The sequence below is a fragment of the Pinus tabuliformis genome, chromosome 9 (genome assembly GCF_031772625.1).
Source record: "Pinus tabuliformis cultivar Carrire ecotype Pingquan chromosome 9, CPIR1, whole genome shotgun sequence".
Classification (NCBI taxonomy): Eukaryota; Viridiplantae; Streptophyta; class Pinopsida; order Pinales; family Pinaceae; genus Pinus; species Pinus tabuliformis.
In genome coordinates this window covers 1953747730-1953760100 of record NC_142307.1, presented here as the reverse complement: position 1 = coordinate 1953760100, position 12371 = coordinate 1953747730, and positions in this window count along the sequence as shown.

The window sequence follows — 12371 nt, the reverse complement described above, 5'->3', positions numbered from 1 at the left end:
AGATAGACCATTCAACTATGCTATCTGCAACTATATGATGACATGACTTTATCTATCAAATATATACATACATTTTCCTTCTTTTGGTCATCTAGACATCCTTATAGCAACTTCCTTTTCTTGTTTGAATATGAAATTACTTCAAACAACTTCAACATGCTGCACATCTTCCTCATCATACCTTACCAGAGGATCCCACACAAGGTGGACCGTAGACTATCAATGAGACACTTGCTTCTTCCAAGTAGAGGTGAACCTTCTTATCAAGATTCTAGTGCAGGATCTTGATGATCCCTATTCTGCAAATGATCCTTTCTAATGATGATGATGTATGATTATTTCTTTATCTTTTATCATGCTAGATGATTTTCTTCCAAGCATATATATTGCTACTTCAATTGTCATAATATGCTTCCAATGGAGATGTCATGAGCTACTTTCTTTATATCATGATGACTACTACAACCATGTAGACTTTTACTGCAGCTATCCTTCCAAACTTCTATGACAATGCCATCTCTATTTCAATTCTACTGCATATTGATGCTTGTGATGCTTTCCATCATGATTGTTATCTTCTACAAAACTGAAAAGAAATCAAGTATATTTTAGTCATAGTAGAGGTCTTTGACCTCCTCCTTCTTTGTCTTCTCCTTTTCAAGTTCTTCCACTTCTTTGGTGACATGGGATTCATTTCTTTATTTTCTCTTCTTGTTGTCCTTCTTAAAAATAGGACAATTCCTTTTAAAGCGCCCATATTCATTACACTCATAACATTGTATCTTTGACATATAAATCTTCTTATTTTTCCAAGGATCAAACTTTCCTTTTCTCCTGGCCATGGCAGCATATGCTTGAGCTTGTTCTTTGATCCAACATCTCTCTTTTCCTTCAACCTAGTTTCTTCAATCTTACATAATGACCAAATTTTTTTGAATGGAGTGGCTTCCTTCTTCCCATAGATAATTGATATAAAGTTGCCCCTTTCATCAAGAAGTGCATTGAGCACAACAATGGTCATTTCTTTATCGGACATTATTTCCCCTAACTCTTGTAGTTGGTCTCTTATTTGTGATACGCTCATAAGGTATGAGGTTATCCCTTCTTCCTTTGATACCTTCATCTTGTATAGCTCGGTTCTCAAAGATATAACTTCTCTTGTAGTGCTTACAGAAAACAATTCTACCAACTTATCATAGATTTCTTTCGATTTCTCCAACTTTGCTACATAAGGGATGAGGGAATCCTTGTGTGATTTTATGAGGATTCTTTGAGCCCTTATTTCCCCTTTCATATACTTTGACAGTGCTTGAGCTTCCTCTTGTGATGGTTTGGAGATTGAACCCTTAACGTGTCCAAAAACTTCATTCTCTATAAGGATCAAATCTATCCTCTTCTTCCATTCAAGGAAATTTTATGACTCAACCAGTTTGTTGCTTTCCTTGCAGAATGAAGTCATTTTGATAGTAGATTCAAACATAAATATAAATATACTTACTTGTCAAGTGAAGATGGTTCTTTTGAAGCTAATATATTCAACTTGATGCCTTCTTGATAATGTTTCTTTCTTGATGATATTCTTCAAGGATGTTTGAGATGTGATCTTTCCTTCAGTGTGATAAAGATCACCTTGATTTGTTTGATGATGAACGCTTCTTCTTCTTCCTTGGATGATGATTGTAGAATGTGGAGGCTTCCCAAGGTGCTTCAATTGTAAAGTCCTTCTTCGAATGGAGGTAGGGTTTTTGAGTTCTTCTTCTTCCAATAGTTGCTTCCTTCAAGATGATGCGTAGAATATATTATCTCCTTGAGCTCGGTTGTTGTGTATCCTTCTTGAATTGGATGATCTTCAAGCTGCCTTTTCTCGTTGTTGTTGTCACCTTAGCTCTGATTCCATGTTGAGAAATATAGGGTCAGCTGGATTAGGTGATTTCTATTACTTTGATAAATGCTTGTGATGTATTTTTACTTAAACTTGATTAGCTTCTTTTCTATCATCAAACAACTACCAAACAATGAATATCAATGCGACAAGGAGACACAAAATGTAGGTTGTCAGCCAGGGCCGAAACTTGTCCTCTTGAGAGGAAAACGCACAAGAACTATTCTCTTCATATAGAAATTCAAATGGTGAATTCCAAGACCTAAGACCCTCGTCAAAGACCCCTCCAAGACCAAGTCAAACCTTCCTTTGATGAGCATCTCTTTCCATCAATTTTGATTGGAAACATTACTTTCATACCTGAAGTATTTTGGCTTCTTTTGAGTAAGATGATCTCTTCATGATCACTTGGAGCATCTCTTCTTCTTCTTTCATCTCTTCCATTACGATCATTCCTTTGGTAATCTCTTCTTATTTGATCATTAAACCTGTTATTGTTGCTTCTAGTGTTGTAGCGTAGATCATTGTTCTTCTCGGGTCAATCTCAGGCATGGTGACCTTTCTTGTGACAATTGTAACATTCAATGTGTGATGATTCTCTATTATTCCTTTTCTTTGGATTTGGAGGAGGAGGCTTCCTTGAATTTGATAGACCTACATTTCCTTTCTTCTTCTTGTTTTGAGTGACGAATGTTGTGGGTTCTCCTTCTTCACGCTTTTGAATCATACGTCTTGCAATCATCCTCAATTCTTCTTGAGTGAGATTTCCAACAATCTCATAAAATGACAAAAAAATGTTGTTATTAATTATAGTAGATATGAAGGTTTCGCCAATGCGATGGAGGCCCCTAAGAGTTACAATCACCAATTCCATGTCAGACATAGTTTCCCCAACTCTCTGCAATTTATCTTTAAGATGAGATATCCTCATAATGTAGGATTATACAAATTCCTTCTTGAGTGAGATTTCCAATAATCTCATCAAATGACAGAAAAATGTTGTTATTAATTATAGTAGTTATGAAGGTTTCCCCAATGGGAGGGAGGCCCCTAAGAGTTACAATCACCAATTCCTGTTAGACACAGTTTCCCCAACTCCCTGCAATTTATCTTTAAGACGAGATATCCTCATAATGTACGATTGCACAGACTCTCCTTTATTCATCTTCATATATTTGAGTTGGTCTTTCAACGAGAGGATTTCATTCAAATTGTTGACTTCATACATGCCAAATATATTATCATAAATGTCCTTAGACTTCTTCAAATTTCAAACATATGCAAGTAAATTATATTTTCAACCATCCACTATAATTTGCTTAGCTTTCAAATCACTTTTCTTGTTCTTGTTCTTGGCAGCAACGAAAGCGTTCTCTGGAGACTCAAGTACCTTTCCTTGAATGAATTCCAAAGCATCCTTGTTATAAGCTATGATCTCCAACCTAATCTTCCAAGCGGCAAAGTTAGATGAGTCACTCAACTTCTCATGATCCTTGAAGAAGAGGAAGACATCTTGACTTGATTAGATAGGCTCCTTCAACTTTCCAAAGATGATTGCTTCAATTATTGTCTCCTTTTGGGCTTGTCCTTCACCTTAGCTCTAATACCATGTTAAATTTCACACTACTCTACATTGTTTCAATTACTTTATCCCAATTCAATTCTTCAATTAGCAATCTTTTAATAACAATTAATATTTCTAAGCATCAACAGTGATTGAAGATAGAACAATAAATGCAATGAAAAAGGAGACAATCAACACATCAACAAGAGACCAAATTTTCAGTCAATGTCCAATGAAAAACTCACTATGGGGAAAACCCTTTGAAATTCTTCTTTTATTAGATTGTCATAAAATGTTCAACAAAGAGTACAATGAGCCAATACAAAACCATACAACAAAATAAACCCAATAACATTCAAAAATATGTTCCCAGCATCAATACTTATCAGAGTCAACTTGTCTTGTCTGCGGTCAATTGTGATGAAATGTCAAATTGCAACCCTAAATCCCAACGGCATGGAGGTAGAAGTATATGTGCAGTTGACAACTTCCAACCACACTAATGAGCCTGCATGACTGTAGTTATAGTGAAAATTTCTTGTGTCAAGCCTGTGGTTGGAAATGAAAACCCTAACATGTGTGAGCTTCGGACCCTACAATCTCAGACCAGTACAAATCAATCTTCGTGACCCAACCTCACACTTGTGCAAACCAGTTAATGAAGAAGAGAAGAAGAAGATGCTTGGTGATATCCAAATGAGCTTGAAGACACTTGAATTTATAGGCTTCCAAGTGTTGAAAATGCAACAAGATGATGGAGTTTAGTGGAAAGGAGTCGCCTTCACTAAATGGGCCCGCGGGCTATTTTTGGCGCAAAGTCTATTTTTAGACTATGTCTATTTTTAGACATATGGATCATGGTCTATGAGTTGCAGGATGCTATTTGTGGATGATTGGTCATGTTGGTAAAAATAGATGGACTTCTATTTTTAGACATATGGGCGGAGTCTATTTTTAGACTGCCAGGCTAAAAATAGAACAGTCGAATATTATTAGCTCTTAATAATATTTGGACTATAAACATTATCTTATCCTCTTGGAGCACTTCAGTTCGAGCTATGGATGTGGCACATGCAACTTCCAGAAGGAAATACGCTTTTCTTATGGGTCAATTGAGCTATTGCATGATGGACTTCAGTTAGAACTCAAGTGATTGAGTTTGGTGGAGTTGATGTAGTTGTGTTCAGTTTGACTTGGTTGAACCAGTTGTATTTAGTCTAACTGTAGAATACACTAGTGATGAGTGATGTGAATTAATTATTAATTAATTCACTAATTATTAACTCATAAATCAACTAAAGAATACATCAGTTAACTCAATGCATGGACAGTTTAGTGGAGACAAGTGTTAGAGGTGAGTGAAATGGATTGAGTATCGCCAATGAGGATTGCGTGGTTCAGCCAAGGGAAATACGAGTTTGGATCAACCATTCTCATCTATTCTCATGCGGATTTTGCAGTGGAGGCAGGCAAGCAATGGAGGAGATTTGAACCTGTGATTGATTCAGATCTGAGTTAGTTTGTGTGTAACAGGTGGAGATAGTACTGAGTACTTGTGAGGAGTATTGTACTATGTATTGTTACATGTTCTCAATCATTATAATATATAGATAGTGTGGGGTTTTCAGCTGTATGCTTTCCCCGGATTACATATTGTGTTAATGTGCACATGCGATTGATGTTTCATTGTTTTTAATTCCGCAAAATTGATGATCAACGTAGAGGAGGTTATATATTATGCATGCATTCCGCAATAGTGTATAATTAGGATAATATATGTGAATAAGTGTCATATTATTCAAAATTTCTACATGGTATCAGAGCAGAGTTGATCATCAGATCTATTATTTAGAAAGTGTTTACATTTTATTTCTTCACGCAGAGTCTGTAATCAAGCCAGGTAGCCTCTGGATTAATCCTTCCTTTGGAAGGTGAGATATCCGGTAAAATCCCATACAGTCAATCTCTGTATGAGAAATACTTTGTTCTCACGAATTTTAGATCATAAGCGATTGAGTTTTGAGCTGGTGGAATTCGAATTTGCAGCGATGTTTTCTTGGTGTCAAAGGTGAAATGTCTTTCAACGGATTGCGATTGGAGTATTCTCTTGAGGGCAGCTCGAATTATATTGCATGGAAAGAAAGGATGGAGGCGGTGTTAGATGACAATGGGCTAAAGGAATTCATAGAGGCTGAGGTCCCAAAGCCTACTGATGCTGCTCACGTTGAGGTTTGGCAAAAGAAGACAACAAAGTGTCGAAGGATTCTGTTGGAGGGCGTGAAGGATCACATTCTGTCCAGCCTGCATGGAAACGCTTCTCCATACTTGATGTGGAAAGCATTGACAGATCTATTCCAAAGCAAGAGCGACCAGAGGAAGTTGGCGCTCAAGGATAAACTTAGAAACATGAAGTGTGAGAAAGGAGACAGTATGCCCAAGTATCTCACGAAGTTAACTCAATGTAGGGATGAGCTGGGAAGTGTGGGGGTGAATGTCGATGATGAGGACTTGGTGAGCTTGGCTCTCCTTGGTCTTCCGAAGAGTTGGAATTCCTATCAGGACTCTGTCAATGGTCGGGAGAAATTGCCAGGATGGGAGAGACTTTAGTCAGATCTTGTGCAAGAGGAGATCAGGCGGAATACCAGGGACGGATCTTCATCAAAGGCATCTGATGAAGAAAATTGTGCTTTGGCTGCCAAAGCAAAGAAGGGGAAGGAGAAGGGTTCTCTTTCTGAATCCAGTTCTTCCAATGATGGGAAGAAGGTTGACAAATCGAAAGTGCAATGCTTTCGTTGTCATGAGGTGGGCCATTATGCTGCAAATTGTCCACGGAGGAAATCCAAGAAGGGATCCGGGGAAGATCTGAAGGTGAGGCACTTGCTTCACAGTTTGAGTTGGATTTCACACTCTTCTCATGCATGGTTTCATCCATGGTGGGAAGTGGTTGGTTTCTTGACAGTGGAGCTTCTTTCCACATGACCGGTGACAAGAGTTTGTTCAGTACTTTGGAGGAGAAAGATCTCCATATACTCATAGCTATGGGTAATGATGAGAAGTATAGTGTCTCAGGTGTAGGCATGGTTATTTTTCAGAGGGAGCATGGAGCTTGCCTTACTTTGGCCGATGTCAAGTATGTACCAGGACTGAAGAGAAACTTGGTGTCGATCGCGATGCTAGAAGACAGAGGTTGTGATGTAGTCTTCAGTAAGGGAAAGGTTTTCCTTAGACACATCATCACTAGACAGGTGAAGCAAATTGGTTCACGGGTCAAGAACCTGTATGCTCTTGAGGTTCAAGATGCATGCAAAGCCTTGAGCAACGAGTCAACTGATGGAGACTTGGTGGTTGAGAGGGAGCGTATATTACCTCTCAACATGCAGAGTCAGGAGAAGTCTCAAATGATTGTGGAGGAGCCACGATTGGTGCAGTAGCTTCAGGAATTTGTGGAGCAGCCACAAAAAGGGAAGCTGAGAGGAGATCGAGTAGAGACATCTACCCATGCAGAGACCTCCAGTAGGGGGAAAATTCAAGCCAGGTGGGCAGAGGGATCGCATGCAGCCATACCTCCAGGTAGGAGGTGGGGTGATGTGGATTGATCGTCCCAAGGAGGAGGGGCAGGATCCTTGAGGTACCCAACCTCTTGGATGAGACCTTGCTACAGGAGCCCCGATGTGTGGTAGCAGGAACTGACTAATTGGGTAGAGACAGATGCGGATGGAGTGGCAGAGAGAGCGACAGTGTAGGGAATCCCAGGACAGCGCATAGCTAGCAGGCTGCAGCGATGCGAGAGGCACAAGTGTTTTGCACAGTGCTAGGTGGCACAGAGAAGTGTGCAATGGTGCGAGATGCATGGATATGTTGCAGTAGCGCAGATGTTAGAGAGGGAGCACTTGTCAGCAGCAGGTAGAGCTTCAACATCAGAGTATGTTCCTAGCCCAACAGAGTGGTCAGTTGGGAGTGTTTTTTGTTCCATGTGTTGCTGGAGCAAGTGGACCAGGCAAATATGTTGCATGCAGAACATTCCAGAGTTGCAGGATAGGGGTCGCAGATAATCCATATCTTGTTGAGAGGGAGTGTTGAAAATGCGACAAGATGATGGAGCTTAGTGGAAAGGAGTCGCGTTCACTAAGTGGGCCCGCAGGCTATTTTTGGCGCAAAGTCTATTGTTAGACTATGTCTATTTTTAGACATATGGATCATGGTCTATGAGTTGTAGGATGCTATTTGTGGATGATTGGTCATGTTGGTAAAAATAGATGGACTTCTATTTTTAGACATATGGGTGGAGTCTATTTTTAGACTGCCAGGTTAAAAATAGAACAGTCGAATATTATTAGCTCTTAATAATATTTGGACTATAAACATTATCCTATCCTCTTGGAGCACTTCAGTTCGAGCTACGGATGTGGCACATGCAACTGCCAGAAGGAAATACGCTTTTCTTATGGGTCAGTTGAGCTATTGCATGATGGACTTCAGTTAGAACTCAAGTGATTGAGTTTGGTGGAGTTGATTGAAGAGTTGATGGAGTTGTGTTCAGTCTGACTTGGTTGAACTTGTTGTATTTAGTCTAACTGCAGAATACACTAGTGATGAGTGATGTGAATTAATTATTAATTAATTCACTAATTATTAACTCATAAATCAACTAAAGAATACATCAGTTAACTCAGTGCATGGACAGTTCAGTGGAGACAAGTGTTAGAGGTGAGTGAAAGGGCAAGACAGCTGTCAGTTGTGACTATAGTTGTGCATGAGATTTTCACAATCAATGGATTGAGTATTACCAATGAGGATTGCATGGTTCATCCAAGGGAAATACGAGTTTGGATCAGCCATTCTCATCTATTCTCATGCAGGATTGTGCAGTGGAGGAGATTTGAACCTGTGATTGATTCAGAACTAAGTTGGTTTGTGTGTAACAGGTGGAGATAGTACTGAGTACTTGTGAGGAGTATTGTACTATGTATTCTTACATGTTCTCAATCATTATAATATACAGATAGTGTGGGGTTTTCAGCTGTATGCTTTCCCCGGATTACATATTGTGTTAATGTGCGCATGCGATCGATGTTTCATTGTTTTTAATTCCACAAAATTGATGATCAACGTAGAGGAGGTTATGTATTATGCATGCATTCCGCAATAGTGTATAATTAGGATAATCTCTGTGAATAAGTGTCATATTATTCAAAATTTCTACACCAAGGGTGTCCAATTTGCTTTAGGGCCGACCTAATCAAATGTGCATATGTGGGTTTTTCTTCGTAAATACACTTTCCCTTGTCCAAGTTGAGTGCTTCAATAGTCAAAATTGGTCCTCTCGAAAAGAAAAATCTCGTCCCATGGTTGGAATTTGTCACTTAGCTGCCAAATTAACATGGAAAAAAGAGAAAATGTCCTACCCACCTTTAGGAAGAGGCCTAATCAATCAATTTAAGAGGAAATTGTAGGAACCCCAATTAAAGAACCAATTAGGGTGAGTAGAGATGGACAATCAATTATTGGTCAACAATTCACATTTTGGTAAAGAGAAAATGCCCTACCTACTGATAGGAAAAGGTCCAATAAATCAATCCAAGAAGATCATGTAGGAAGCCCAATTAAAGAACCAATCAGGTTGGATAACCTCAAGAAATATTTTACATCAATTAATCCAAAGCTATGGACCTTTGATGATGATACAATCCATATTACAATAAACTATTTGACATAACACTTGCCGGAAGTATGTTCAAGATATGAAGAAATATTAGTTCCAACAATCATGGAAAGTCTAATGAATAAGGTGGAGCGACTTAAAAATGACCCGTCAACCATTGAAGCCTTATTAACTAAAAAGGGTGGTCAACTCCCTAGAATATAGAACATATCAAGAAGCTTCATCTAATGCCTCCATAGGAAACTGTATCTTTGGAACTTACATCCTCATTTCCTGGGAGAGGCACACTAAACAAACAAAGGAAGACGCCCCAGACAAAGGTTTATAAAAGGAATACACAGGTGGACCTGACTTCCCCTAAAAAATGCTCTGAGCCCACCTCTAACAAACACACAAACCAATCACAGCCGCCTCACTAGATCAAAGAGAAAGAGAAGAAGGCAAACCCTTTGAATCAATGAAAGAGGAATAGGAGCAACCCTAGACTAGAAAGAAAGAAAGAAACCACTTGCAAGGAATTCCTATACAATAGTGGTGATAGCAAAGATAGATAGGGAAGTAGAGGAAGTGAGACATATGAGCATTGACATGGTTCTTATATCAAATCTAAACCCATCCATACTCCCCAATGATCCTACACACAATCAATAACAAGAGTTTGGGCATCACCTAAAAGCTACATTGCCTCAACAGGCTATTGACCATTCACAAGCCTTCAATTATTTTTATGCAAGCAATATTTACTGAAGCACCTTTACACTAAGGAAGCACTTCCTCGACCAGTAATCTGAGCTCTCATGCTCAAGGACACTCGAGAAATTGGTTAAATGATTGGAAGCAAGATTTTCGTAAGGTATGTGTTGTAAAATATGACCATGTACTATTAGTTTCAATGTTCTTTAGGGAACTAAACTAGGACCTAGATTTGTTAAATATATATGGATCTTTAAAGAAGAGGGATTTTTGGAGAATATAAGGGAGAGGCGTCTACAATATGCTTGATTATAGGGGTAGACCTCATTATAACCTTGAGTAATAAAGGGAGACGAGAGAACAAGGCCAAAAGTGACCTCCTATCAAAATTCTTTCATGATTGAATGGAATATCCAAGGTTTAATAATAGTTAACAAACAAAACGCCAAGAATTTTTTTTTCCTTGAAACCATTTTGCACACAAAACCAATTGATAACTAAATTAGAGAAAAATTTCCAAATGATCTTGTGAAGATCAAAACCACTTTCTCAATGATTACTAAATTAGAGCAAACACGATCCAACATGTTTTCTCCCTTCATCCAATTTTCCTTGTTTGTCAAAACCATCGTAAAGAAACATGGGCTATAATCTCAATTCTTAAAATGCCAACGTGTCTGCAAACATGTATAATGCATTGTTGATGACATAATGAAAACAATCCCCCTCTTAATGGGAAAAAATAAAAAGTGCACTCTTGCCAAACAAGTTCCCCCCTGTAGTTGATCTTGGAAGTAAGAGGGCAATAACTCACAAATTAAGCACAGTCAAACAATACCACAATATTTGTGCCACCATATTTTGCTTTTTTGTTTCCTTTAGAACTCACATCTTGAAGATAGTATGAGAAATCAGTGATCAAGTCACCAAATCACAATAGTCTCAAGTTCATCTCCTAAGGCTTTGCAATAATTAGAGTTCTTTTGGCATCCTCTTTCATTTTCTTTTCATAGTTCCGGTTGACCTTTCTAGTTAAACTTCCATTTCATTGTAATAACATCAAAGTTCCAAAGATTTGTGCCATGGTATTTGAATCATTTGGCATGTAAAATAAGTAAGATTTCGACTTGAGATCCTTATGGAATTGGTTGAATGGTATAGTTATTTAAGTTCCTAACAATTTTGCACCAAGTTTTGGGGACTATTGTCGAAGAGACACACAGACAAGGTTGGTAGAAGCACACACATGGATGTGGTTGGTAGAAACACACACGCATATCTTTGTGAGAGGTATATAGAAGTGGAGATACTTAACACAAGACACGCAAATTTGAGTGTCTGACATAGGCATGGAGACCCCTCGAAACATTGCCTAGTATTCCATTGGGCATGGAGTTTAATTAAGTCTACAGTTCTTGAGACCTCACAGGGAGGATCTCATCCCCAGAAGGAGCCAGTGTTACCTCTGCTACAAACTTCAACATGTGAAGGTCAAATTCCAGTCTGTCTGCGTTGTTTGTGGTTAAAAAAGGACTCGCATCAACCTGTTTCCTTCTTCCCCTTCATTTTCCTTATACTCTCTTGACTCCCGTTGTCCATGTTTTCCTCCAAAATCCTTTATAAACCCATATAACCCACGCTCACACTTCTATACGCCTCCATAAGCCTTCACCGTAACCCGTCGTCATCGGTTGATCACAACCATTGATCGCTCCACCCGAATCCAACAAAGTCCTGGTTAGCCCCTTTTCCTTAGTCCCCGGGCGCTTAACCCATGAAACCGCGCCCATATAACCCTTCGCCGCATTCGCAACTGTTGATTTTTTGCGCCCCGATCTGACGGTCCCACGCCGCACATAACCCGCTCACTTGTTCCCAATTGTCCGATCGCTTACCATGAGATCCAACGACATTCGTACCTCTCGATCGCGCGAGCTTCCCACTCGTTAACCAGTGGGGAAAGTGGTTTGCCGCCGGTCCCATCTGCCATGTGTCGCACGTTCAATGGTATCGCGCGTCCGTTGTAAGTTTACCGCCACCTCCGAAAAGCAGTGCGGGGAATACCACTTACCGCCATCTCGCCCATCCCCGTGCGCTATCTCCCGTGCATCTTTGCTACCCGATCACCGTCGGATCTGTCTGCCCGAGATCCGACGGCTCACGACTATCCACCTCCATTTTCTGCCCAATCCCTCCTGCCAACGATCTCAGCCGTTCATCTGCGCGATCCAATGACCGATGATTGTTTTCGTCATGCTCATGCTTCCGCCATGCGGTCTTCGCGCTCTTGACTGTTCTGTGCACCCGAAGGACAGAAGTGATCATTTATCAGTGTCTGGTGCATTACTACTCCAACCACTACATTCAACACATTGTGTACCCGAGAGGGAGAAGGATGAGCATAACCAGTTCCTGGTACCTTTTGCAGCAAATCCTCAACCACCGCATTCAAGAGCAGAGTGGCTGAAGAACAAGAGGACAAGCCTCAAGCAGTTAAATGCATTTACCAGTTATGGAGCTTGTTTCATATTACACTCCACTTGTTAAGGAAGGACGGCCGAGCAGCAGAA